This window comes from Lycium ferocissimum, chromosome 9 (genome assembly GCF_029784015.1).
Source record: "Lycium ferocissimum isolate CSIRO_LF1 chromosome 9, AGI_CSIRO_Lferr_CH_V1, whole genome shotgun sequence".
In the NCBI taxonomy this organism is placed as follows: Eukaryota; Viridiplantae; Streptophyta; class Magnoliopsida; order Solanales; family Solanaceae; genus Lycium; species Lycium ferocissimum.
Genome location: NC_081350.1, coordinates 33,637,332 through 33,643,331, shown reverse-complemented (window position 1 = coordinate 33,643,331; position 6,000 = coordinate 33,637,332). Strand labels below are relative to the sequence as shown.

General features: G+C 34.5%; 1 pseudogene; it reads left to right on the top strand.

Moving 5' to 3' along the window:
* Window positions 1-242: 242 nt before the first annotated feature.
* LOC132069432 (probable aquaporin TIP-type RB7-5A) lies at window positions 243-2,485 on the top strand (annotated as a pseudogene).
* Window positions 2,486-6,000: the final 3,515 nt, after the last annotated feature.

Here is a 6,000-nt window from a genome sequence, read left to right as displayed (position 1 = left end):
CTATATAGCCCTTTGCATATATAAACCCCAATAATGTGTAATATTATACTATCAAAGAAAGCCGGTGGGCCGGCGCTAATCAGTTGCCGGACTCCACTCATATAAGGCCCCATATGGTCGGTGAAACCTAACCCAATAGACTTTTTCTCTATTTGTTTCCTAGTTTTAGTCTGATGAACTCAACTATATATAAGCTATTGTTTCTGGGGCTTGAAAACATCAAGTTTTAGCAAATTCTAGAATTGGTTAATTACATAATTAGAAAGTTTTAAGTGAGGCAAAAATGGTGAAGTTTGCATTTGGTAGCATTGGTGACTCTGTTAGTGCAGCCTCACTCAAGGCCTACCTAGCTGAGTTCATTGCCACTCTTCTATTTGTTTTTGCTGGTGTTGGATCTGCAATAGCTTACAGTAAGTAAATACTTGTTTATACAATATTGGTGTAGTTTAATTTGTCACAACCCGTTAGTTACTATTTCTGTCAGGTTACCAGGAGTAATATTTATCATAAATTTTGCATGTAATCACCATATAAATGACTTGATTGTGTAAAAAATTATATCGTCAACGCATAAGAGTTTAACTCCAGTAAATATAGGATATAATATAGCATATATATTGCAACAAAAACTTAATTGAGGCATCAACTAACATTAAAAGGGCAATTTGGTGCACGAAGCATCAACTCGCGTTCTCTCAGAGTGCACAGAACGCACCCCAAAGGAGTATAATTTTAACACAAGTATCAGCGGCTGATTCCACGGTTGGAAACCAATGACCTATAACAGGTTCACTAGTTATCGGTTTTATTAGGTAATCATTATTGATTATCATAGCATTTTACTTGTAACTAATATGAATAACCTATAACAACAACATATCCATTGTAAACCACAAACTACAAAGTGGGGTTTGGGGAGAGCCTTATCCCTATCTTGGAAGGCAGAGAAGCTGTTTTCGATAGACCTCGGCTCAAGGAAAAACAATTCAAAAATATAAATAACCTAACTATATAAATATTTTTTATATTATTACTGCATAGAATTTGAACTCCAGTTTAGACCACCTTTTGTGAATAAAATCATATAAAGCTATTTTTTAAATACTTTTGGGGTGATTTTGCAGATAAGGTGACATCAGATGCAGCTCTTGATCCAGCTGGTTTAGTAGCAGTGGCAGTAGCTCATGCATTTGCATTGTTTGTTGGAGTTTCAATGGCAGCCAATATCTCTGGTGGCCATTTGAATCCTGCTGTCACCTTTGGATTGGCTGTTGGTGGCAATATAACTATCTTGACTGGTTCTTGACTGGTTTCTTCTACTGGATTGCCCAATTGCTTGGCTCCACTGTTGCTTGCCTCCTCCTCAAATTTGTTACTAATGGATTGGTATGAATCGTTTCAAGAATTAGAGGTTATTTTAATTCGTCATTAAAAAAGAAATAGCGACGGAAAATTTCTATCACTAAACAATTAAAATCTGTTTTAATCCTATTTAATGAAATTAGCAATGAATTCCATAGCTAATTAGCAATGAAAAATCTTGTTAGTTATAGGTTTTAGCAATGAGTTCCATAGCTAATTTTTACTTTTTTTTGTAGTAAATTATAATTGAACATAAAAATCACTTGATTAAATCTATGCTAAATTTTTTTAACCTAAGAAGTGAAGTTTTCTACCATAATATATATCCAAACAGGTATACTTACGGTTAAATTTTACATCTCCAAGACCACTGGGAGGGACGACGGATGTCTTGAATCCTTCTCGTATTATCTAGAAATCTCAGTTTGAATCTTGAAAAAAAAAAAAAAAGACAAAAAAAAACTTTTGATAAGAATCCTTTTACCTCCTTATTTGACAAATCCGAGTAAATCCAAATGACTAAGAGGTGACAAGTCGAACGACAACGGAGTAACCTGCTATATGGTCGGTGAGGATTCATATAACCGACTTTAACTTATTCGGGATTGAGACGTAATTGTTGTTGTTCTAAAATCCTAAGAAACTAAGCTATAGTCCAATATTATTGATGGATGAAATTTCTAAATTATCGGACCTGGCTTTTGCAGGCTGTTCCTACCCATGGAGTAGCAGCTGGGCTCAGTGGACTTGAGGGAGTTGTGATGGAAATAGTAATCACATTTGCACTGGTCTACACTGTTTATGCAACTGCAGCAGACCCCAAAAAGGGCTCACTTGGAACAATTGCACCCATTGCAATTGGGTTCATTGTTGGAGCAAACATCTTAGCTGCTGGTCCATTTAGTGGTGGGTCAATGAACCCAGCTAGATCATTTGGGCCTACTGTTGTTGCTGGAGACTTCTCACAGAACTGGATCTATTGGGTCGGCCCACTTATTGGTGGAGGATTAGCTGGGCTAATTTATGGTGATGTGTTTATTGGATCTCGTGATCCACTTCCAGTCTCTGAAGACTATGCTTAGAGGCCTTTTTCATTGTTAATGTGTTTTTCAAATCATCAAATGTAAATTTCCCTTTGCTGTGTATTCATTAAACTATTCGGACTTTAATGTGATGTTCGCTCTCATTTCAATCACTATCTTAATATTTTCCATCGTCAATAATATTTTATTATGTAAGCTTTGATTCTCGCATACAAGGGTGTGATATGGTTAAATGAAGTGAGTTGAGAATCGTAAGGTCTCAAGTTCAAATGTTAACGAAGGCAAAAACACCAGATTTTTTCTTCTCATCTGTCCAAGTCTTGGTGGATAGAGTTATCGATACATGTGTTATTGGAGGTAACAAATACTATATACAATTAATCGTTGTGCATGTAAGCTGACTTCACATAAAATGAAATGAATGAAATTTACAAAGTAAGTTACGAAGATAGTACATCGGGTGTATTTCGTATATGTATCTTTGGTTAAAGAAGATAGTACATCGGGTGTATTCCGTATATGTATCTTTGGTTAAAGAATTTCAATCTTTTCGATTTAAAGGCAACTTTATCACACTGCTGCAAAAGTTGCCGCTTAATAACAAATTCAAGCTAGCTTTATAATTAATAGTCTAAAATTTATCTACCATACTTTGGAATAATTACTCTACGTACTCCCCCCTCCCCCCCCCCCCCCCCCGCGCCCCGGCCCGCCACACCCACCTCCGCCCACAACAGATTATTACTTTCCAAACCTTTTTCTCTTTGCATAACTTAGTAAGTAATTTAGAAATTTTATGATCCGTATGATGCACAAATTATCTGACTTGGCAATTATATATGATTACGCATGTATATCTTCCACCACATTGTATCATTCATTGTGGCGTGATTGAGTTCTTTTCAATGGCTCACGGACTTGGACAAGGACATTTTCAGCTTCAAATACGTTTTTTCAACTTCAATCAAATCGTATTCAAATGTTTGCACATAGAGCATTTTTCAGGCTTTGATTAGCAAGCAATATGGAGTACATTTTCGCATCGTCCTTGCAGATTCGTTTCGGTTTAACCTTGTTGTAGCAAACAAAAATTACTAATATTCTTTTATGACCAGTAACATATTATGAATAGACGAAAATAATTCTACATAAATTTTTGTGTTATATTTTATTGATTTTTCAGGAAAAAGACTATTTAACTAAGGGTGTGGTTGTTATCTTCAATCTTTCATATTTGGTTAGTCAAAATATTTTCTCTAGCAAAATGGCTTCCTTAAAAGTTAGGAAATAACTTCTGTGGTAAGAGTAGAAAAAATAAGTTCCATAAATAACAACCCATGTTGTTTGTCTTCTCCCACACCCAGTGACCCCCTACCCCAAAATCCACCACCCATATCAAAACATAAATTAGAAAATCACTTATTTTCTGGTAAATATTTTAACACAACCTAAAAGAACATATTTAATAAATCATAAAGTCGTTTCTCCCTTTGAGCACCATAAAGAAGGGTAAAAACAATTTGACGCGTGAGGACAAAAGCAAATCAAAAGGCATCTTTTCCATAGAGTGTGCAAAAAGCAATATCTCGTAACTCTTTTTATTGAATCACACTTTGAGGATTGGCTTTTAAAACTTTGCATTTTACTTTTACCTTTCTACTTTGTAATCGACATAAGCTTTGCAAAATGGATGTAAAGTTTATTCCCGTCATGATTGATTGGACAGCATATTCCCACCAACAATAAAGCCTCTATTTGAACTTTTACACTTTGCTTTTTCACAAGTCAATGACAATGAAGGGGCGGAATTAATAATCTCTGTGGAATTATCCAACCAACAATTTAGTTAGAAGAAATATCATCTAAAGTTTTCTTTCTTGATCTTTTTCATGCTTCTTTTGACATTTTTTTTTCTTTCTTTACCACCAAGAAATTTGATTCCGCATATAGCAAGTGTTATGATACTTTCGAAAGAGATGCAAACATCAAGGTAGAAAATATGAATGAAAATTATCTCATATAAATTTTATTAATCATAAGCCTTTATATAGGCACATAAATAAAGTAGTAGATTCCTCCTACAACTAAAGTATTAGACTCTTATTAATATTAAAAAGTTGAATATTATACTAAATCAACTATCAAACTCCTCCTATAACTAAACATCTAATTATTCTAGAAAACTGTAGCAGTAACAGATGCAAAATTCAACGCTCCTCCTTGCTTCTGTTGCTGCAGATAAAAAAGAGGTCTTCTCCACTTTCTTCTTCTACTAGTAGTGCTTGTGAACTGTTTGGAGTTTCTCTCAACTTGCAAACTTTTGTAACATGACATGTTTGTTTGCAATTTCCACAAATTGCATCAGATCTCCACCAACAAAATTTTTCTAAGTGTGTTTTCTTTTTGCAATATTTGCAGGGAGGATAATCGACTTTTCCTTTTTGGTGTTTTCCATAAAAAATACCTTCAACAACTTTATCTTGTCTGAAAGTTCTTCTTTGCTCTTGTGCTTGAAGAGCACTTATTAATCCTGCAAGAGAGATAGTAGAGAGATCCTTAGACTCTTCAAGAGCAGAGATTTTGGCCTCAAATCTCTCTGGAATAGTCATAAGAATTTTTTAAACTATTCTATTATCTTTAAAATCTTCGCCAAGTAACCTGATTCTGTTGACAATCAAAGAGATCCTGTCAGAATAGTTACTGATGGTCTCACCGTCTTGCATATGCATATGCATAGAGTAACAGTAATTTTGTTCGTTTGGTACTTCTTTCGAGAAGAAATATTTATTCAATCAGATTAGCTTAAAAGGTAATTACCGGCTAATCTTTATAGCAACATTGTTTGGTTAACTGATAAATGAGACGACAAATTCAAAATTTGAAGTTTATGTATAATTCCTACAATAACCTCAAGTTAATATATACAATAACAATTAAGTTTACGATCAAATATTTATAGGTACTTGGCGGATTCCTTAATACATATATAGGGTCTGAACAAAATTTACTGAATTCACATGAACCCACGCGTATCGAATGTATGGTATATCCGCCCGTGTTAATAAATATGATAACTGACCTGATATTACATTTAAAACTATAGTGATAGTGTAACAAATTTTTAGTTAGTGTATACTTTTTATCGAGTATGCCTAATTAGTGCTACTACTTAAACATCGGTTATATCATGTAAACTAGCTAGTTAATTAGTGGCTCAACTCTACTTCCCCATTAACCATTTGGTATGGCATGAGTCTCAAAGTAGTACTCTCAAGTGCTTTGACAAATATCATGATGCATGTCAATGGAAATAATGATGAGAGTAAAATGGAAGCATAGTAGCTACTAATTTTCCCAAAGTTGCAAAACAATGATTCCTATGAGTCTATGACACATAACTATTGTGTATAGGCAAGTGAAATGATTAAAAAGCAGCAAAATATGGGAGCAAAATCATTGTGCTCGCATGGGATTCGAAGTAAAAATCACTATACTCACTACTAAGGGGTCGTTTGGTAGGAGGATAAGTTATCCCATGTAGATGGGATTGGGTGGGATAAGATGAGATTACTAATCCCACCCTTTATGTGAGATT